The 24401-nt window shown below is 37.2% G+C and overlaps 1 pseudogene; it reads right to left on the bottom strand.

Moving 5' to 3' along the window:
- Positions 1-270: 270 nt before the first annotated feature.
- On the bottom strand, positions 271-1916 carry LOC102147695 (macrophage metalloelastase pseudogene; annotated as a pseudogene).
- Between the last annotated feature and the right edge of the window lie 22485 nt (positions 1917-24401).

The following is a 24401-nucleotide window of genomic DNA, read 5'->3' as shown; positions in this document are numbered from 1 at the left end:
TGGTCATACAAAATAATAATTTCTTAACTTTATTTAAGCCAGAGAAACTATTACAATTTCTCAGTTCAAGGATGTTAGGAATCAAGATATTCTCCTGGCCTTTTAAGATATCTATTTTCAAACTTAATAGTAGAGTTAAGTAAAACTTAAAAATGAAGGTTTTCAAAATCAAAAAATCTTATGTATTTTGTAGAATCACCTAGCTATATAATCATTTGTCTATGGCCTATAGATTTTACCTTATTTTATGATACATATAGCTATACGTGCTGGTATATATGCATGATACATATAGCTGTACATGCTGGTACACTGGACACACAGCAAGTATGCAATAAATACTTAATAAACTGAAATGAATTGACAAATACCATTAATTTATACCATTCCTAAGAACCAAACTTGATATTGCTTTTCAGCCTTTTGGTGACACAATGGGATAGGACATCATATTCAAGTATCTCAGACCCCTGGAAGAAATAGTCTTGTCAGTTATAATAGAAGATTGAATCAATTTATGCCCAATTTCTGGGAAGCACATGGTAATCAATTTGGAATAATTGGGGTCTATGTATTGTCTCTTCTCATCATACCTCCAGTATTGGTTATCTACAAAGAAGCAGGTCTTATAGAGAAGTGGGTTAAAAACAGCTCCATCAATTTTTTTCACAGAGTAGGGGAAGCCCAAAGAATGTATGCTCTTGAGATAGTTTGATTGTGATCTTAAATTGATGACTAACCAGTACTTAGCATCTTTAAAAAGAAAAACATCATTTCTGGCTCCAATTTCATAAGTGGCTTGAATGCCAGATGGTAAGATTGGCCATAAGAAAGAAATTAAACTAACACCGTTCTATGGACTCTCAGAAAGCTTCCACCAGAAGAACTTGTTTTTAAAGAAAAAGATTTCATCTCCCTCTATAGTGACAGGATCAAAACTAAAATTGGGGTCACAGGTAGCTGAGTCTGTACTGTCAGGATTTGATGAGGGTTGCTAATTTTATGGGGCTCCATAGAGAGACTGAATGCCATGTATGTCATCAGCAAAGAGGTGAAATGTGTTGGGGTCAATATAACTGTGGGGGGGGGGGGAACATTATGGGCTTTGGATCATGGGAATAGCCAAGACCCAAGGGATGACCAAGCTCATGAACAGCAACTAGGAACAAGTTGTGTCTTTACAGCTTTCAGTCCAGATTTTAGCCTCATCAAAATGTGCGTCTCCTCCAATACCAGGTCCAAGTCCAAAAGCATGGGCTATGATTCCATTCCTATCATCAAAAGGACTATAGTGTCCATGAGCTCCAGGTGCAAATTATATCAATGTCAGCCTCGCCTACATTAATCTTTCTGAATTTCAGGGGGCCACATCACTCCATACTTGAAAAGCTTTCTGGAGACGTAGTCAACATCCTCAGGCTTCATATCCAGAATGTAATTGTTGATTCTATAGGTGGTAAAATGTTTCTTCCATACTGGCTTCCCTTGCATTATCCTGAAATTATAAACATCAGGCACTCCACATAAAGATCTGTGCATCATGTCCAGAGTAGATGTGTCCAGTTGCCCCGTCACTTTTAGTCTCAAGAATTGCTGCATTTCCTGAATTTTATTCTCCATGAAGTTCCTATTGACTTTCATTTTTGTCATTGGAATTGTCTCCATCTTGAGGCCATAAAAGCTTATCAAGTACCTTTGAGCAAATAGCTTTCACTTGGGCTTGTATTGTTAGTCAGGGGAACAGCTCCAGAAGCAGCCACCTGCTGGACCAGTATCAATAGAAGAAACTTCATTCTAAACTTCTCCTGAAAGGTTTAACCCAATTTACTCTGTTCCTTTTCCTTTATTTGTTAACCTACGTTACATATATGCATTTTAAAAAGAATCACAAGGTCCTACAAGACTAATTATGAAAAGCAATAGTCTCTCTTTCTTCCAATGAATCCTTGTTTCACCTTTTCTAGTGGCAACCACTTTAAACTCTTTTAATATTTGTCTTCATGTCTCTAAATAATATGCTTATATTGCTACTTCTTGGTTTTTCAGTGTTAGGCATTATCTGTTGACTTTCTACCGTGGAAGATGAGAGTTTCACTCTTTCCTTCCCCTGCCTCCACCACACATATGTACCCTTCCCTTCCCTTGCACTTCCAATATATTTATATTGTAATTTTGGCTCAATTAATATTTGGTGTTTACATTATTGATGCAAATGCTATTCACAGTTTATTTCCTGCACTTTCTTTTGCTGTCCCTGGAATTAATACTTGTATTTTTTTTCATTTTCTTAGTTCATTATGTATTATCAGTAATTCAACCCTGAACTCTTTGCTAGTTGTCCAATTTTCTAGGACAAGTTATATAATTTGTCAAATATAAAACGTCAAATTTTATAAATTTCATCATCTTGAGTAAGCCCCTCCCATAGCCTTATGAACTGTTTCAATCTCCAGAGATTGCCTATATCTCTATATCTGGTTTATAGCTATCACCAACACCTGAGGATCTTCCTTTACCATTATTCTGTGGGTTCACTAAATCTGATTCCTGTCTCATGAAGTCCCATGACTTCATGTTTCTTGACTTCATTTGATGGAGCATATCGTCCAATAGCTGCTTGAGAAAGGGCACATGAAATGTAACTTTTTTTTTTGAGAATTTGTGTGAAAATATCTTTCCCTGGCACTGGATTGATAATTTGTCTGGGTAAAGAATTCTAGGTTGGTTCAATTCCTGCCAAGATGCTGAAGTAATATAACCGCAGCCTCCCTTCCTCAAGGTCAATAACAGAGGAATCAGAGAGGGAAAATACCAAGACTTGAAAAAGCCATAAGAAATTCCTGGCTTTCTGGGGATAAGGAGTGAGGGCAGTTTTGAACAGGTTTGGGTATGAGTCTGTGTGTGTGTGTATGTGTGTGGTGGTGGTGGCTTTGGCCTAGAGCAGGAGGCAGTCAGGCATGGTTGTGGGAGATTAAAACAGGAAAAGAAATACTTGAGTTGTGCTCTTTGCTTCTCCTTCACAATTATTCTGGTGGGCTCAGCACACTGGTCCAGATGGCGTCAAGAGTAAAATCAGGATAGTGCAGAAGCCCAGTGCTTATGAGGAGCTGAGAAAAACAGATGGAGACTCATCAACTTGAGGCAGTGGCTCTTTTACCTTTTCTACTCTAAATTCTCAAAGGAAGATCTCCCCTTAAAGCTGCTCATCACTGGAGTCAAGAGAACTCTATGATTTGAACACATGCTTTAAGGAGCAAGAAGGAAGTCCTAGAGCTTTTTAGATGCCTGGGGCTTTTCACTCTAGGTTTCTCCCACCTCCACCCTGAGCTTGTTGGGACTGACATAATCTGGGGTTCAGGCCTTCCTCCATATCGTTGCCTAACAGAGTAGACAACATCATTAGAGGACGATGAGCCAAAATATCAAGCCAAAATATCATTAGTTATCTAATGGTAGGTGACAAATTGCCCCAAACTTGCCAAGTTAAAACCATGATGCTAGTTGTTTCACATAATTTCTCGATGGTTCTGGCTCAGGGTTGTCTCATGATGCTGCAGCCAAGGTATCAGCAGGGGCTGCAGTCATCTGAAGGTCTGTCGAGCTGAAAGATCTTCTCTCATTTCCGGCAAGTTCATCCTGGCTGTTGGCTAGAGGCGTCAATTCCTTGCTGTGTGGATCTCTCCATAGGGCTGCTTGAATGTCCTTAGGACATGGTAGTTGGTTTCCTTCAGAGTGAGTGATCTAAGAAAAAGTAAGTTGGAAGCTGAAAAGACTTTTATGACCTATCTTTGAAAGACATACACCACCATTTCCTTGATATCCTATTGGTTATATGGATCAGCCTCATTCATTATAAAAGGAGACCATACAAGGGTATGAAGACTAGGAAGCAAAACTATACCAGGGAACTATAAAGCCGGTGGGATAGTCTAAACATGCAATTGGGCTTGTCAACTGTGAGCCTTCTTGGAGGTGGTCTGGCTGTTTTTTGTTTGAGGAATGGTCACTCAAGAGAAGATACTGAGTAGGTAACTGAATATGTGATTCTGAGCTGAGGGGGACAGATTGAGTCTGGAGACATAAATTTTAGAGTCATCAGTATAAAGGTGATTTTTAAAGCCATGGGACTGGATGAGTTCACCCAGAGAGTTAGTGGGAGATAAAGAAGAGGAAAGGTCTAGAAACTGAGCACTGATGCTCTTTCACGTTTTCTGCCCTCCAGTTCAGGTGGTGGTCTTCCCTGGAAAGATCCATACATAAAGACATCACACTGTGAGTATACGGTCATAGAGTATTTTCCGGTCCTTGAAATCTTGTCATATCTGAGGAAATTTTACTCCTCTGGCATGAGGAGAAATCTCTTTTGGTAATACTGTCCACTGTGTTGAATTTTTTTCAGAACATTAGGTGCCTTGATTGAGGTTGTTTTCTTTTTTTTTAATATGGTGGGTTTGTTGAGGAGTCCCAATTAACAGGGATAAAATCATAGGACAGTTTTATTTTTTCCAATAACTGCTTCCCAATTGAGATATGTATAACTCCTCTTTTCTAATAGGTCACAGGCTCTATAATATCTCATCCAGAGTCTATATGTTTCCAGTCACTTTTAGTTCTCAAATTTGGTGTTTAAGACTGAGTCTTGCTTAGTTTTAAATGCTCATCAGTTTAACCCTTTAATCTCAAACTCAATTCTGAGTTTTTTACTCGCAAAGGATCAGCCTGTTTTTGGCTCTAGCATCAATGAATTTAGAGTAGAGGGTGAGGAAAAGCAGTCCTGGCTTCAAACACCCCTCCTTCTTCATTCTTCTAGAAGCTAGATCCTTCTAGGGGAAGCAGAGAAGAGAGAGAAATCACTTGTTTAACCAGAGGGATTGCAGTCCTTTCTCTGTGGATTATCTTTGCTCTTCTAGCCAAGGCTGACTAGCTGTTGAAGGGCTCTATGTGGCAGGCATCTCATTGCGGACTCCTCAAAGGGTCCTGCAGCACAGATCTGACTCTGTTTTACCTCTTCCACCCTCCCTCAGTCCCCATCAAAGTCCATCCTTCTCATGGTCTCTTGCTGTTGAGTCCCCTTTGCTAGTTACCTTTCTTCTGGGTGGGATCCCACTACCTTCTTTGTATACTTGAACCATGAGAAACACATCCTTGCCCATCAAACAGCACGTGTGCAGGATGCCCCATGGCTGCACGCCCCCCAAGCCTTGCCTCTCTCCAAATCTCATTTCCCTTTAACACAGAGCAGATAAGTAAATTCACTGCGCAAGCAGAACTGGGGCATAGTGGGGTGGGGGTGGAGAAAAGGAATAAATTGCCTTTTTTAAGGTATCTCTTATGGTTTCAGGGAGAGCTAATACCCTTCCTTAAAGACCTAAAATCTGCTCTCTTCTCAGTACTTTCCTATTTAGACCTATGTATGTGTGCATGTGGATGTGGATGGGGTGATAGTCAGTGGTGAGACTTGTCTGCCCCAGTGCCTTCCAGTAAGCCCCAGGAGAAATCTGACGGGGCCCCAACTGTTGTTGCCTTCTTGAATTTAGAATATGGGGTACTTAGGGCATGTTTTAGTCAGCTTTTTTTCACAATTCTAAGACAATAGGAAAAATTCCACTGGACATCCTATTACACAACTAACAATAATCTATTACAAACTACTCTAAGCCAAAAGAAGTTATTCAAAGAGTATATACTAGTTACCTATTGCTGCATAATAAATAACCCAAAACTTAGTGCCTTAAAACAATAAACACATCTAAGAGTTGCTGTGGGTCAGGGATTCAGGAGTGGCTTAACTGGGTGGTTCTGGCTCAGGGTGTTTTGTGAGGTTGCAGTCAAGATGTTGCCTATAGCTACCATCATCTGGAAGCTTGACGGGATAGAGGATGCGCTTCCAAGATGGCTTACTCACCTACCTAGCAAGATAGTGCTGAATGTTGTCAAGAAACCTCCGTTACTCTCCATGTGGGCTTCATTCAGAGTGAGTAGTCCAAAAGAGAGCAAGTTGGAAGTTGTAATGACTTTTATGACCTAGCCTCGAAAGTTACCCATCATCATATTCTATTGGTTACATGGGCCAGCCCTATTCCGTGTGGTAGGGAAGTGCACAATGGCATGAATACTAGAGGCAAGAATCATTGGGGGCCATCTGGAGGCTGGCTACCACAGGGTACCAGACTATCTCCTGGATTCCATGGGGGGTTTCACAAAAGGCCCAAAAACTGAATTCTAGGGAAATAGAAAACCTATCTGCCTTTTTGCCTTTTTCTCTGTCTCTCCATCTCTCTCTGTCTTTCTCTCTCTCTCTCTTCCTTTGATTTCTTGGTCAACTGTCTCTGCATCTGCTTTATTCTTTCCTCTGTGAATTGCCTTTTGCTGCTTTGGCTGCATCCCAGCAAACATGGCTGCCCGATTATGGCAGCCACATTCCCTGAGTGTTCATTCCAACTAATAAAATGAATAGCACAGAATAACTAGAATCAATGTCCTAGCTCCAAATTCTCAGAAGAGTCTGTTGTCTGTCCTGGTTGGATTAACCAGGGAAAGGAGGTCAAAAGGCATAAAATAAAAACATGGTCACAGCAGCCCATAGAATGGAGGATGGATTGTGAACTGGCAAACACCTCTAGTGTCCGCTATTGTGATGATGGACCACAGAGACCATGAGACCATGAGACCAAGAGACCATGAGAAGGATGGACTTTGGTGGGGACTGAGGGAGGGTGGAAGAGGTAAAGCAGAGTCAGATCTGTGCTGCAGGACCCTTTGAGGAGCCCACAGTTAGATGCCTGCTACAGAGATATCTTCTCAGGAGTATAAAATTGAACTGTGTCATAAAGTTCTGCAAAGATTCAGCTCTTACAAGGGTGACTTTACTATAAATTCTCTTATTAGATAGGTCTTTCATACAAGCATTTTAAATTCCTCAAAAACTTAGAATTTCACTCTTACTTCTCAATAATGTTTTGAGTAAATTCTATTCTTCAAACCAAGTTGTATAAAACCTGTTTTATGTTTATCTCTAAAATTCTATAAGACATTAGTCTTACAGTTCATACTTTGAGAAAATTCTGAAAGAATAGACCTCTGAAATGTCAACAGAGCCTGCTAGAAGTAATTTTAGAGAAAGATGTTAAGTTATCTCCTGGGACTATGTCTTGTTAGGACACTTGCATGTAGTGGGTTGGGACGCTCTACCTTGCTGTAATATCACAAGTAATTTGTAAGAGGTTTTCAACATTGTAGTTAACAGATCAATAGATGGAAACAGAGAAAACTGCTCAATCACAAAATTCAGTTAAATAAATTGTTTTCACTTCAATGAAGTCACAGTTTTTCTTCCACAGTGTGTTCTGCTGATGGATATGTTGAAATGAACTTGCAACTTGAAAAGGGTATCTTCTACGTGGTGCAAAACTTACCATCCCAACATTTGGCAGCAGGATAAAATGATGGTTAAGAGTTGGAGTCAATCATTCTTTAAGCTTCAGTTTCCTCATTTGCAAAATGGGGTGCCCTGGTTACAGTTACTGGGTAGCAAACCGCTCTAAACTTTGTGGTATGAAACATGGGTCAGGACTTCAGAAAGCCTTGCTGGGAAGTTCGCACTTAGAAGGTCTCATGCAGCAGCAGTCTGTAATAGGACTTTTTAAGTGGTGTTGGAACTTCCCCCAGAACAAACATCCTAAGAGAGTCTGGTGAAACTTGCAAGGTCTTTTCTGACCTAGCCTTCGAAATTATATAATATTCTGCCACATTCAATTGGTCAAAGCCTGCCCCAGTTCAAAGGGAGGGAACCTAGGCCCAACCTATTGATGGGAGGATTGGCAAGGTCACATTGGAGAAAAGCATTTGGGATGGGAGACAAGGTTGTGGCCATATTTATAAAATATAGTCTGCCACATGTAGATAATATTATTGCCTATTTCATAAGATTTTGTGAGTGTCAGAGGAGAAAAGTATTTAATATAGTACTTAATCAGCACGTAAGTACTAACTTAATTGCTTGATTTAATTAAGTGCTTGAGTACTGATTAAGTACTTAATCAACATGTAAGTACTTAATCAGTACTTAATATAGCACCTGAGACATTGGAAAAGTTCAATAAATGTTACCTTTATTATTACTCCAACACTGCCCTTTGGAGAATTTTTCAGTTTGAAGTAAACACGATTTTGATTTTCTGAATTATTTCTGGTTCTCAGATAAATCTGATTAAGATTAGACAGGTCAAGGCAAAAAGTACAAGTGGAATTGGATGGAAGTGTATTGTCGTTACCTTTGAAGTATCTTCCTGTCACTTTAAAAATTCTAAAGTACAAAGCAGCATTTAGCGTGGAACTAAAATGTCCCCAAATCAGGGGAAAATGCCCTGTGGCCTCTTGCTTGCTTCCAGATAATGGAAATACTTTGGATTGGAACTCACACTGGAGCGTTGGCCCCTATTGCCTCTGCCTTTGTTCCTTCACCATTAAATCGGTTGTAATGATGAAGTCAATGGAAACGTCCTTACAAGGTTTGCAGCACTGTTCTTCCTGTTCTTGAAGACTGGAAAAGTCACAGGTTTTCAGACGTGGTGAAATTTAGCAGCGGTAACTCTGCCTTCCCAAAGTGATTTGAAATGAGCATCCCAGACAATGAGCCTACCTCTGACAAACTCAGCTTGCGCTTTGTTGTCAGTCGTGATGATTTAGAATCTCCTCTTCTTGGCACAGAAATCGATGTCACAGCTGCACTAGTTTACTGGGCAAATGATGTTCTTTTTATCTGCCTTTAGCTTTGAAATTGTCTTCTTCTTATCATTGTGGGTTGAAGGACGTCTTTGTACCTGAACACTTTGATTTGAGGGTGATGTCAAACAGATTTTGACTCAAATAAATATTCAGTTGTGCCAAGAATTACAAATAGAATCTTGTGACCTTGCTCCAATCAGGAGAAGTGTGGAATGAATTAAGGAAAAATGTATTTAAAACAATATTTTTACTACAAAATAATTTATGTTCCTCATAGATTTTAGAAAATCCAAGCAAAAAGAGAAAAATAAAAATCACTTGCATTTTTATCACCTGGATGCAATAATTATTCACATTTTAGAATTGTGTCTTTTGCATACATATATTCATATACACCACAGATTTTTAAAAAATGGATCATGATGTACAGGTTATTTAGCATATGCATTTTTTAAAATAAAAAAAACGATATAGTGTGGGGATATTTCCATGTCAGTAAATACAGAAAACCAATTTAAATTGTTTTAATCAGTCTCCTATTTGTCTCTCTGCAGGTATTTAGATTGTTTCCAGTTCCCACAATTATAAACAACATTATAAAGAATATCCTTGTACGCATATTTAAAAAAATTGTTTAAAAAATTATAGAAGTAGTATACAAATAAAAAAAAAATTCAAGGGCCCGCCCAGTGACGCAACAGTTAAGTTCGCACGTTCGGCTTCGGTGGCCCGGGGTTTGCTGGTTCGGATCCCCGGGTGCAGGCATGGCACTGCTTGGCAAGCCATGCTGTGGTAGGTGTCCCACATATAAAGTGGAGGAAGATGGGCATGGATGTTAGCTCAGGGCCAGTCTTCCTCAGCAAAAAGAGGAGGATTGGCGGATGTTAGCTCAGGGCTAATCTTCCTCAAAAAAAAAAAAAAAAATTCACACGTTATAGATGGTTATAAAATGAAAAGTCTTTCGTCTTCCCCTAGTTCAATTCATCACAAGTATCTGATAATACTTTCTGACTGGGATTGTTCTCATGGGTATTATTTTATCTTTAATTAATATTCTTTAGTTCATTAAATCTTTAATTAACATTTCTGCCTTTATTAACATTTCTGCCTCATCCTTGGTTTATCATCCTTCAATAGTGTCTGTAGCTATATTTTGAAGGATGAGGAATTTATTGCTTTTACAGTAACTCCCAATTCCCTGACTCCTCCAACTCTAGACTGTAGTTAGTCACTTTTTGTTCGTGTAATTAACAATATACAATATAATTAAATTTCTACTCTTATTGCCAAATTTATATAGTGTTCCTAAATATCCAATTATCAAAGATTAATAGATTGGTATTCCTTCCATTTCTCCTCCTATGTCCTAATATTTTTAGCTATATTGTAATTTTGTATTGCCAAGATTTATAACATTTTTATTCTGCTCTATAACTCCAATTAAATTTTCATGTCTTGTCTGTAAGTTAATTTTAGAGATGGAAAATCAATAAACATTATTTCTCATATTACTGGATAAATATTATTATAGTTTGATCCCACCCAAGGAAAGAAATGTAATTCACGTCATTAAAACTTTGTTGCTTGAAGGAAAATCTTCCAAATGATAAGGTCTAATCAAAGATGAATCAAAGTTTTGTAGGTCTTGAATCTTATACAATTTGGGGGGCTGTCTTCAAGAGAAAAAATACAAAATTGCAAATACACACTGTTAGGGCCCATTCCCTTGGCCTTGGAAAGGTCTCAAGTGAGCTAGGGGCCCTGAAGCTTGTCTTCATTAGTTTCATAGTATATCTGCCTGTGGATCTCAACTCCATTTCAGCTTCTTTCACTTCTTACGGGTCATAGTCTGCTGCTGTCATGTACTGGTATCGTACGTCCTCTTTCTTGGTTCCCTTCTCGTTTCACTGGAATCCTTCTCTAGAATTTAATTTCAGTGAAACTCAATTGGTACTCCATACTCTGAGTGCTTGTGTGTCACATATGCATTTATTTTGCCCAAATCTGATTGATTGTTTGACTTGATTTGGCTTGATCGTTTAGAAATCTAAGTTCGAAACCACTTTCCAACTTGGAGGATAAACAAAAAACTAATAGAAATAGTTATTACCTTGGAGGCAGGTGAGTGGGGAAGGGGGCAAATAGGGGAGGAGGAGAGTGAGACTCTGAATACTTCTTTATGTAGTTTCTGTCTTTCACCAAGTAAAAGTATTCTTTATAAATGAAATAAATTAAATAAGTAAAAATACACAAACCTTTTCCCACCCTCAAAAGTTCGAAAATATTGCTCCATTGTCTTTGAGCGTTAAGTGTTGTTGAGAAGTTTGATGCCATCCTTATCCCTGTTTCTTCTGGTAACCTGTTTCCCACCTCCCCTCTGGGAGCTTTCAGGATTTCCTCTACTCTTGGAGTTCTGAAATTTCATTACATCAAGTCTAAGCGTGGCTCTTCTAAACATTAATTTTTGCCTCTACCTAGTCCATTTCCAAATGAAGACTCATGAAGTTCTGGGAGATTTTCTTTAACTATTTCTTAGAATATTTCTTTCCTGCCATGGTCTCAGTTTGGAACTTCTTTTAAACAGGTCTTTGACTTCCGGACCCATCTTCCCTGTATCTTAAATTTATTTTGGTGTTTTTGAATTATTTACTTTCTAGTCCTCATTATAGGAAATTAAATTTAATTCTGATTTCTAATTAAGTCTTCATGTTCATTTTATTATTCAGACAGTACAATGCCATTTTTTGACATTTGTATTTTTAGAGTCCAAGAACATTTTTGTTCTCTGACGACTCCTTTTTCCTCACAGACTGTATGCTTTTGTGGGTACCATATCTACTCAGTCATTTGCAGTACTGCATAAATTTAAAAAAATTTTTGGTTTCCTAATCATCTCAGATTTCTCCATGTTAGTTGCTTCTTTGTTCATCTTTTTGCCTCTTTCTTCAGGATATTGATTTTTATTCAAATATCTGGGGGTACTTGAATATCCAGTTATATTTATAGATAAAGGCTTTGTTAAATAAAGGTAGCTGGTGCAGGTTTTTCTCCCAAGTTGTTTAGGTTTGATTCCATAAAAGGGCCGTCCCTTGGATAAGGGGGTCAACCTTTGGCTCTGTAGCTTGGCTGGGTTTGTCGAGAGGTAGACTTCTCTCTAGGGTGGGAGGGTATGAAATAGGTAGGCCAGTGATCCACACATTACATTTGCCAAAGTGAAGATGTCTTTACCCTGGTGGTGATAGACTTCAGCGTATTTCACCCTCTGGCTGGAACTGCCTCTCTCTTGTCTTAACATTTTATTCTGGTTTGGAACTCAGCAGTTACCTGGACAGGGATACTGCTTTTCTCTCAGGTCTCACTATCCTCCCTAGTGGATCATGCATAGGTGATCCATAGATCATCCATTTCTATAGAGAACAGGCCTCCAGCTTCAGTGTAAGGGCGACAGCCTCAACTATTACCCTCTCTGTTCCTTGAGGAGGCAAAGGGAACAACCCAACTGCTCCAACTGTTCCAACTGTTCCCAGTGCCCTTTGTTTGTATGTCTGCCTAGGATTCAGGCAGCTATGGGAAGGTAGTTTCTCCTACACCAGAGTGTGTTTGGGCAGCATTTTTTATTTTTAAAGATTGGCACCTGAGCTAACATCTGTTGCCAATCTTCCTCTGTTTTTTCCTTCTTCTTCTCCCTAAAGCCCCCCAGTACATAGTTGTATATTCCAGTTGTAGGTCCTGGTTGTGCTATGTGGGACACCACCTCAGCGTGGCTTGATGAGCCGTGCCATGTCTGCACCCAGGATCCCAACTGGCCAAACCCTGGACCTTGGAAGCAGAGTGCGTGAACTTAACCACTCTGCCCACCAGCCCTGAGCAGCATTGATTGACATTTATTGTATAACCAGTGAGAGTAAATATTTTAAATTTGTTTATTGACCATTTGTATTTCTTTTTTCTGTAAGTTACTCATACTTGATCATTGCCCATAGTATTTTGTTGTAGTATTTACCTGGGAGAAAATATTTTGTTTTAATTTGTAAGAACTCTTTATACAAGACTACGAATCAGAAATGAGATGTAGCTACAGATTCAAGGGAATTTAAAAGAATTATAAGAGCTTACATGGAATGCAGTGGCAAAAATATATAAGATTTTTTTAAAAAGATGTTTTTCTTACACAATATAAGTGATGAGTAACAGACATCAAGATGTGGCAGACTGAATATAGACCAATTAAATATTGAGGCTTGGAAAAGTGATTAAAGATTTAATATTGAAAAGGAGGCAGAACCAGATAGAGTCACGGCTATATTTTGTCTAATATTTTAAGACCAGATAATTTCAGTGTTATTTAAACTATTCTAGGTCATAGAAAAAGATGGAAATCTTCATGATTCATTTTGTGAAGCTTACATAACTTTAAGCTAAAACCTAAAAATAAAAGAAAAGGAGATAGAACAAGCTTGCTTTAGAATATAGGAGGAAAATTCCTAAATTAAATGCTAGTAAATAAAATCTGCTATTTATCAAAAGGATAATAAATCATGATCTAGAAAAATTTATTCCAGGAACACAAGTATGTTTGATATCAGGAAATCTAGCAACATGATCTATGACAATAACAAATTAAACGAGAAGTAATATGATCATATCAACAGATGCTGAAAAGTCATTTGATAAAATTTAGTGGCCATTCTTAATTTAAAAACTCTGTAAAAATAGGGATAGAATCAGACATCTTAAATATAACAAAAACCAATTACCAACGCACCAGTAAAGCTAATGGAAACATGGTTTCAATTAAAATTAGGAACCAGATAAGGATACTTGCTATCGACATTGTTATTTGATACTATCTTGCAGGCTTTCTAGGAAATACAATCACACAAAATGAAACAGCTGGTCAAGACATTGGAAAAGAAGAGACAAATACATTTCTTCAGGCTGGTAATATGATTGCATAAAACCCAAGAGATTGTAGTAAAATATCACTAGAGTTAATAAGGAATAAACAAATGGGAAAATAATATATTCACAAAAAGAATTATAGTAATAAGAATTATAAAATGCTTATTTTAAACAAGGAAAGTAATGTTTTTATGAAGAAAATTATTTTACACAAAACTTGGTCAAAGGGAAGGACATACCATGTCTTGGGAAATGTTAATATTAAAGCAGTTGATGCTCTCAAAAGTAAATCCAATGTAATTATAATTAGAATACTAACCTGTGTGTGTGTATATATGAATAGAGCAAACTTGACATTTAAATATAAGAAGAAATGCCTCAAAATAGACAAGGAATATTTTTTTGTGTGTAGAAACATTAAAAACTAGCAATGTTGTGGTCACCTCACATATCAGAAGGTACTTCAAAGCGACATAACAAATCAGGATGACAGTAACATAAAAATAGCGAGTAGATTGGTGGAATAGAATGGAGGATCCAAAACAGATCCCATTATGTATAATTTAATATACATGAAAAGTTGTATTGCAATCAAACGGGAAAATGAAGTCTTTTAATAATTGGCGATGGCATAGCTGGCTCTCCACCTGGCAGATACAGAGATATAAACTTCCTTTGTATAAACAAGGACTTTGTGGTTCTAGAGAGACAATTACCTTCTGTCTTGGTTATTTTGCTTTTAGTTGAGACTGGTGGAAATGAGACAGCTGTATTTTCTTTCAGCTTTTTCTTTTGATATAACTTCAGATTTACAGACAAGTTGTAAGGATAGTACAAAGAATTCTCACATATCCTTCACATGGATTCCCCATATGTTAACGTTGTGCCACATGTACTTTATCTTTTTCTCTCTTGACACATTTCTCTTAACATAGGTGACTTTCATATTTTAATTCCAAAATACAGTTTCTTTAAATATAAATAGGATCATATTACCCACATTTGGCAACTGATATTTTCAATCGGCAGTTTACATACATATGTGTGTATGTATATATATATACTTTATTTTTTAACATCATAAATGTTTCTTTTTAACTAAACAATTATCACATAAAATGATAAATGAATCTATTATGGCTGATAAAACCTTTATCTTATTGATAAAGCTATAATTTTACTTGAATACCACCTCCATTCCCAACTCTAAAAGCCTTTCTATGTGAATATATATTCATCTAACTCATTCTTTTTAATGGTTGCATAGTATTTCATAGGAAGATGTAACATGGTTTATCCAAATCCATTCAATGAATATGTTGGCTATTTCCTTTTTTTTTGGGTGAGGAACCTTCACCCTCAGCTAACATCTATTTACAATCTTCCCCTCCTTTTTTTTTTTTTTTTGGCTTGAGGAAGATTAGCCCTGAGCTAACATCTGTGCCAATATTCCTCTATTTTGTGTATGTGGGATGCCTCCACAGCATGGCTGATGTGTGGAGTGGCTCTGCGCCTGGGATCCGAACCTGTGAACCCAGCCCACTGACGCAGAGTGCAGGGAACTTTAACCACACAGCCACAGGGCCAGCCTCCCATTTCCATTTTTAATGAAACCATTAACTATAATGTTGTAACATACATCTATCTTTGAGTACATATGAAGATATTTCTGTAAGAAAGGTTCTAGAAGTGGAACTATTGGATCAAAGTTATATACATTTTATTCTTTTCCATTTTTTTTTTTTGAGGAAGATTAGCCCTGAGCTAGCTACTGCCAGTCCTCCTCTTTTTTGCTGAGGAAGCCTGGCCCTGAGCTAACATCGTGCCCATCTTCCTCTACTTTATATGTGGGATGCCTACCACAGCATGGTGTGCCAAGTGGTGCTATGTCCGCACCTGGGACCCGAACAGGCGAACCCTGGGCCGCCGAGAAGTGGAATGTGCCAACTTAACCACTGGGCCACCGGCCGGCCCCTCTTTTTCATTTTTAAAGGTAACATACATGTACTATAAAACATCCAAGCAGTATTAAATGGTAAGTAGTGAAAAGTAAGCACATCTATTATTCCTGACACTGGTCACCCAGGAAACAGCTGTTAACAATTTCTGTGACTACTTTCAGAGGTATTCTGAGACAAGCATTTTATGCCATTGGTACCATATTATGAATGTTGTTCTGTGATTGTTACATATAAATAACAAAGATCTACATCATTCTTTTAACAGCTACATACTATTCCATTGATCTATATCTATATGTATATATCATAATTTATTTAACAAGTTCCTTACTGATGACATTATTTTTTCTATTCTTTACTATAGCAAATAATGTGGAACAGCACCTTTTTACATGAACATCTTGTAAATATGTGCAAGATAATCTGTAATATAAATTTCTCTAAATTAAATTGTTGAGTCAAGGAGTATCTAATTATATTTTGGATTTGTATAGATGTACCACAACCCGTTCTTAAACTGTTGTATCAAATGTACTCTCCAAAAGAGTATGAAAATAACCATTTCATCCAACCCTTGAGGGCACTGGATATACTCTGTTGGGGAGTACAATTTTAAATCTTGCTGTTCTAATAGGAAAAAATGCATCTTCTGTTTCAATATGTATTTCCTGGATTACTGGTCAGTTTGAGCATCTTTTCATACACTAATTGGTACTTTGTTTTTCTGTTTCTTTGAATTGCCTATTCTCATTTATTTATTTATTTGTTTGCCTACCAAAGTGATTAGCATGAAAAGTAAATCTTCCTGCCATGTTTGTCCCTTAGACACCCAATTCTCCTCTCCAGAGGCTTCCACAGTTAGCAATGTTTTGTGTATACTCTGGAAATACTCAATGCTTATATAAACATACATATTCTTTTTATTTAATAAACTTTACTGAGATATGATTTACATGCAATAAAGTCCATCCATTTTAACTATACAGTTGGATAAGTTTTGACAAATGTAACCATCATCATAATCAATATATAGAATATTTCTGTCACTCCAGAAAGTTCTCTCATGCCCCTTTGCATCAATCTCACCTCTTCTCCCTCTCATTCTCCCCACTCCCACTTCCACCCCACACCTGTCCATCCCTGAGCCCAGGCAACCACTAATCTGCTTTTCATCCCTGTGGACTACTTTTGCCTGTTCTAGAATATGATATAAATAGAATCACAGAACATGTACTCTTCCGTGTCTATTTCTTTTGCTCACCATAATGCTTTTGAAATGCATCTATGTTGTGAATATCAGCAGCTCATTCCTTTTTATTGTTGAATAGTATTTTATTGTATGTACATATCGCAATTTGTGCATCCATTCACCTGTTGATGGAAATTTGGGTTGCTTCTAGTTTTTGGCTATGATGGATAAAATGGCCATGAACATTCATGTATGTACAAGTCTGTTGGTAGACATTTGTTTTATTTCTCTTGGGTAATACCTAGGATTGGAATTGCTGGATTATATGGTAAGTGTTTGCTTAACTTTATAGGAAACTGACAAATTGTTTTCCAGAGTGGTTGTACCAGTTTACACTCCCATCTGCAACGTATGATATTTCTAGTTTTCCACATCTTCATCAACACTTGGTATTATCTGCCTTTTTCATTTTAGCTGTTCTAGTGAGTAGCAGTGATATCTCATTGTGGTTTTAATTTGCATTTCCTTGATGACTTATTTGCCTTCTGTATTTCTTTGTATGTGAAAAGTATATCCAGATTATTTGGCCATTTTAAATATTGAGTTATTTGTCTTTTTATTATTTAGCTGTAAGAGCTCTTCATATATTCTGAAAAAGCAGGAGTTTTAGATTTTGACAAAGTCAAATTTATCAATTTTTTATTTTATGGTTCATACTTTCTAGGTTCTATCCAAGAAATCTGCCTAACCTAAGATCATAAATATTTTCTTCTACATTTTCTGGCCTAAATGTGATGGTTTAAGATTTTATGTTTAGATCTATGATGCAGTTAAAGTTGTTAGTATTTATGTATGGTGTGAGGTAATGGTTGAGGATCATTTTTTAAAAACACTAATATCTAATTGTTGCAACACTGTTAAAAAGACTATTTTCCCACATTGAATTACCTTTGCATCTTTGTGAAAAATCAATGGGCCATATAAATGTGATGTATTTCTAGACTCTCCACCCTGTTCTATTGAATTATGTGTCTCTCTTTATGCCAATGGCAAACCGTCTTGATTACTGTTGCTTTATAGTAAGTCTTGAAATCAGATAGCGTAAGTCCTGAAACTTTCAAACATATATTCTTCAAGAATAAACAAAATTGCATAATAGTTTAAAAACTATTAGTAATCTTTTATTTTCAACTTAAGCTTGTTTTTGTTGTGAAATCTTATACAATGGAAAATTTCCATCACATATAAAAGTAGAGAAAATAGTCTGATGATTGCCCATGTACTCATTGCCAATCTTCAAAAATGATAAATTTTTGACTAAACTTGTTTCATCCATATGTTCTCCCCCACTGGATTATTTTGATGTGTATACCAGACATCATATAATTCCATCTATAAATATTCAGTGTGTATCTCTAAAAGCTAAGAACTTTTTTTCAAAAATCACAACCACAACACTATTATGACATCCGAAATTTAACAATAATTTCTTAATATTTATATTAATAACATATATTAATATGTGATAATAATACATATAATCTAATATAGCATGATAAGCTTAATATATTAAATAGGCTTTCATATTCCATATCCATATTTCCATGATTATCTTGAAAAAACTTTCAACAGTTTGTTTGGATCAAGATCCCAACATATACCATACTTTGAAACTTGTTGGTGTTCTCCTAAGACTTTTAAAATCTAGAGCCTCACTCTGTCCATCTCTCTCCTTTTCCCTTACAACGTATTTGTTGCGTGAACCAGGTCGTTTGTCCTGCAGCATGCCCACCGTCTCTGCTTACTGTTTGCATGCTTGTGATGCTGTGCAACCTGTTCCTCTGCCCCTCTGTATTCCCTGAGCACTGGGTGTTCCATGTAGAGGCTTACTCACATTCGGGTTTGATTTTTGTGGCAAGAATATTTCATAATGGTTGTATTCTAATTCTTTCATACCTTCTTTATTTAGTAGCTGCAATTACAAGGAGAATATTCATCAACTATTTGGTTATCCTATCAAGATTCTTCTAAACTTTGCAGAAAAGAGTCAATGAATTCTGGTACCCAGCTTAACAATTAAAAGCCCTTTGGGCTGTTTATAGCTTCTAAAGAACCACATCTGAACTCCAAGCAGGAATCTTTAGGGACTTCACTGGAAGATCAAATTTACTGGAAGTGATTCACAAATATCATTCATGAACTATAATTATCTTCTTCACTTAGCTGTGCCTCATGACTTCTCATATTTAACTAAACCCAGTTCACTATTCTTAACAAACTTTAAGGTATTCATTTAAAATGAGTAATGAAATAACAGTAATAATTTAACAGAATGAATTACGTTTACTTATTTATTTTTAGATTGAATAGCAGGAAAACAAGAGAGAAATCTGTCACTTCTATTTGAGAACACATTTAAATTTATTCTCATTTAAATCCTTCACCCTGGTTCATTAACCAGCTGTGTTTAATTTGAAAGCTTATAAAATTAAATTTCTTATCAGAACAGAACAAGGCGTTTATAATACAGCATCTGAATTTAAAAGAGTTTTTAGGTCCAAGGAGATTATGTTTAGTGTCTTTTCATTAGAGCTGAATTTCTATAGCTACAAACTGCATTTCTAAGACTACATAATAACTAATATTCTGGATGAAATTTAGATTTTTGTACGTGCAGGAAACTGAATCTGGAACTGTGTTGTGTGAGGAGAGTGGCAAGGCTTGAGATAGGCATGTTCCAACATAGCTCCTGGCAGACAGTGTGATTCTGGGGTCAGCCTCTTCCTGGCTCAGCAGCTTCCTGCAGCAGAAATGGCAGTGGGCCAGATCACAGCAGAGGCGCTCTGACTAAGTTCCTGCAAGTTCTCCCCAGGCCCTGTTCTTCCAGCTCTGCCAGTGACTTTGTAAACCACAAAAAATCACCTTCTGCTTATACCAACTTGAGAGATTTCCATTATCTGCAACCTATTTCTCACCAATAAGAAGATGATTGATTTTTGCATATTATTTTTGTACTCAGCTAACTTAATTTATCACTTGCAATAGTTTTTCAAATAATTTTTTGGCAGTTCCCAGTAAAAATTATATAAATTTCATCTCTTTTTGGTTAATTTCTTCCTCATTTCTTTTCAATTGCACCTCAGAGTGCAGATGATAGTGAAAGTTTTTGTGTTTTTTCTGACATTAATGGGAAAGCTTCTAGTCTTTCTGCCTTGAGAATAATTCTGGCTTTGGAGATTGGAGATATGTAATGTTAAGAAGATATTTGTATTTTCCCATTTTATTAAGGATTTTCTTTTTTTTAAAAAAAATTAAGAATGCAAGTTGGTTTCTATCAAAAATTTTTTTCAACATCTGTAGAAATGATCATAAGATGTTTCTCTTTTTGCTTATTCATGTGATGAATTATATTAACAGATTTCCTAATACTGAATCATTTTGCATCTGTCGAAAAATCACACTTGGTCATGGTATATATTTTTTTTAGTGCTTTACTGGATTCTTGTTGTTAATATTTTGTGATTTGTGTATTGATATTCATAAATGGGTAGTTTTCCTTTTTTGTACAATTTTTGCTTTCTATTGTTGATATAATGCTTGCTTTGTGAAAAGAACTGGAAAATTTTCCTATATTTTTTTGTGCTTGTACTCAGTTCTGTGAAATGATCTGGGTCTGGTGATTTTTGGAGGGGCCTATGTAGGGGGTAACTCTTTAACAACTTTCTTTCTTCTATGCGATTTCTGGGCTACTTGGTATATTTAAGTTTTCCATCTTTTCTAGGATCAGTTTTGATCCATTTCATACAAGTTTTCAAATGTATGTGGGTAGATGTGAGCAAAAAAATGAAAACATACATATATAAATAATTTCTGCCGTGTCAGGTTATTTCTTCCTTTACTGGTTGGTGTGTTTGTGTTTTCTTGTTTCCCAAAAATAAGCTCACTAATGGTTAATCTATTTAGTTGATTTTCAAAAATCAGTTCTAGAATTTGCTGTACTAGTTACAAAAATTCATTACTTTCTGCTTTTCTCTTTAATTCCTTCCTCCTAGTTTTCTTGGGCTTATCTCATTTTTCTTCTTATTTTTCTGTTGTTTCCTATCCTCGATTTGTTTATTTTTATTCTTTCTTGTTTATTAAAATAAGCATTTTAGGCTATGAATTTTTCCCTGAGCATTTATTTAGCTATATTGCATAGGTGAGGTAATAATAATAACAGTGGTGAATAAATCAGCCTCTGAGGAAAGTAGATTTTACAACTGTAAGTGAATGCACACAGTCTTCTGAAAACAAACATTTTAAACACATGGTTTCTTATAACGAATATTTTTAGTTTCAATGTTACAAGATAATTATCCTTGGAACTACTTAAAAATATCTTTTGATACTGTAGGAACGCTCTTTTGTTGATTGATTTAGACATATGCTCAATTCTGTAAGCACAAGGTACAGAAAAAGTACAGACTTAACTAAATTTTTGAGTAACTGATATTAAATATTTCTTCTAACTCTTTCCTTGTCTATCTAATACGATTAAATGGTTGGTTTAGGGCTTTGTTTCTTAAAGTATTTATGCAACAGTCTACCTTTCTTTCAAGGCACTTTGTTAAATTGTTAAGCAAGGCTTTCGGCTTTTGTCTTCAGTCACAATTTCTAACCAAGATCAAATTAATGAATATGGAGCTTACATTTTTCTGATTTCAAAGTTAGAATTATTTTAATATCTCACCATTGAGTATAATCATTAATTAGGTTTCTTGTGAATATTTGAAATTTCTTCCTATTTCCTGGATATTTCATCTATCCACAGAAGTATGGATGCTTACTTAGAGATTAAAAAATTGGATCAGGTAGTGGTTTTGGGTGTTCATTCTCTGGTATTCAAAGGTCACCATTCCCTTTGATGCTTAAAATCACAAGAGTTCAAGCCGGGATCCTGATCGACAACTGAAAGTTCAGTAGTTTACTGGATCCCCTCCTGTGAAATTCCCATAGGAATGCTTACATTTTCTGCCAATTTATGCTTTTCTATACATTTGAACATTTTCATAATTAAAAAATTGGAAAAACAGATCTATTTATATAATTATAGGAGACATCTAGGAATGCTACAGAAATGATGAAAGAAGAAAGGGAAGGATCCAGGAACCGTTTAAGGAAACATTCTGCTGCCTATTCTCTCCGATCAAAGGGAAGCCACCTCACCCCACTAGGTGGCCTCCACCGTGCTGGACAGAGAGTATCTATGAAGTTCTTAAAGACAATCAAGGCAAAGCAGCATGGTCTCCTACAGAAGACTATCTTTTGTTATATCTAACCTAAATATTTCCTGCTACACACCCAAGCACTTCTGCTCTCCATGAGGAAAAACTTAAGAAGGTAACACCTGTCTGCTTATAATTCAAATGGTTCCAGAGCACCCAGTGCAGTTTATCAGAATGGTGCTCCTTCTGAGAACAAGGCAGGGAGGGGCCCCAGAGTTCACAGAGCCCATCTCTTTACTTTTCTGGGAATAAAGAGTTCGTACCAACCTGGCACTTACTTACAAAACTATGGGGCTTTCCAAAAGAAACAGTCTTCATGACATTGGTTAGGCAAATTTCTCTGACAGTAAAAAGTCATTCACGTAAAAGATTAGTTGATGCCCACTATATCCAGAACCATACCGAGAATATTCAGGCTACTGGATAGTTTCCAGAGTGCCACGCACATAACACCTCGGGGTACAGGTTCTGGATTCTGAACTGGATTTAAAACCTGACTTTCCCATTAACTCGCTGTGTAACTTTAGAAGCAAGTGCCTTATCAGTCTCTATGCCTCAGACTCCGTGGTGGATTGGTTATCGTAATGACAGCACCTAGCTCATAGGATTTGCTTGGAGCATTAGAGACAACATATGTAAAGTGCTTGAAATGGCACATAGCGAGTGCTCAATAGGATTCATTCAGCTCAGCCATAGGAAGTCCCAGGGGTCCTGCTGGATTATCCTTCATCTACATTTAGGAGTAACATCCCTAACAAGGCATTGGTATAAGCCATTCTGAGAAGACTTTGTGACTCTATGTGCATCTAGCACAGGCCTGGTGTATTGGACTGTTTTCTGGTTTCTATGGAAATTTGAAACTTGGAGCCCCAACTATTGATCCATTGAGGGAAGCCGTCCCCTCTCTGGAGTGAAGTTGTGGGGTTTCTCTGGAGAATCGTTACAACACTGTGCTAACAAGGCCCCAGCCACTTCAAATCCCTTGACTGTTGATTGCCTTAACTTTAAAACTGGAAGTTTGCTCTTTTTTTCCCCAGTTGCAGAGCACAGTAAAACTTTGGAAAAGTTTAATGAGTCTGTTTGAGGGAGTCAGGGAAAAACAGCTGGGAAGGCCCTTCCAAGGGCTGGACCAGTGGGGTTACGACCATGGGCATTGTGTGGGTGTGATGGGCGGGAGTGGACCACGTTCCAGGAGCTGCAGGATAATTCCTCCTCTGTCCCTTTCCTAGAAGTCTCTGTCTGCCCCTGACCTCTTCACCCCCCCATGCTCAATGAGCTTTCTCCAGCCATAGTGGCCTCCTTGTTCCTCAACCATATCAACTCATGTCCACCTCAGGGCTTAGGCCCCATCCCTGTAGCCTCTGCTCGGTATCACCTCCTTACATAGGCTTTTCCTGTTCATCTTATGTAAAATAGACCTCCTTTGTCATACTCTGTTCCCTTACTCTGCTTTTTTACTTTTATTCATAACACTGCCTGATATTTTATTTACATATTTATATTTGTCTATCTTCTTATGAGAAGGGAAATTCTATGAGGGCAGAGACTGACCTGTTCATTGCTGTATCCCCTATGCTTAGAACAGTGCTTGACATAGAGTAGGTGCTGAATAAATATTTTTGGATGAAAATGAGAAAGCAACACACTTCTTGCCCAGAGGAGTCTGCATAAAGCTAAGTAGCCCTGGGGTAGGGGCAAAAGGAGAGATATGAGCATCATTTTGCAGGGGTTTCAGGCATAAGATGCAGGAGTGCCTTTTGAGAAGGGGTTGTGAGGCATGAGGAGAATGTGAGGCAAGGGTGAAACATCTACCAATTCCTGTCCTCTTGGGATGATTGGTCTCTCTCTGAGAACTAGCACCAGTTAACTCAAGATGTCTTCCGCATCTTTGACTGCTCCACTGAGATGAGCTTCACATGTTCTCATCCCTGGGTCTCAAGAATGGGACCTAAAGTGACATGAAGTATGGAGGATGGATACTCAAGAATATAGACTTGCTTCCAGCCAGACAGGACCAGTCCTTGTTTAAAGCACATCGTACACCTTTATGCTTTGGCTCTGGCCATTTCTCCTAACAGAAGTGTTCTCCCTTTCCAAGTGCTACCCCCTCTTCAAGACCTAGTTCAATTCTTCTTTTGTGAAGCCTTCCCAGCCATCATGGGGAAGAGCTAATTTTCCTTCCTCTAACTCCTTTAAGTCTTACTGCTCATACATTCATGACATTTGGCTATGAAAAAATGGGACAACTCTAGCAACTAGCTGACTAACTCTGAAGTCTTTGGTTTCTCTGGTGTTCAAAGGTCACCATTCCCTTTGATGCTTAAAATCACAAGAGTTCAAGCCGGGATCCTGATCGAC

This window comes from Equus caballus, chromosome 1 (genome assembly GCF_041296265.1).
Source record: "Equus caballus isolate H_3958 breed thoroughbred chromosome 1, TB-T2T, whole genome shotgun sequence".
NCBI classification, from domain to species: Eukaryota; Metazoa; Chordata; class Mammalia; order Perissodactyla; family Equidae; genus Equus; species Equus caballus.
This window is presented reverse-complemented; position numbering and strand designations above follow the sequence as displayed.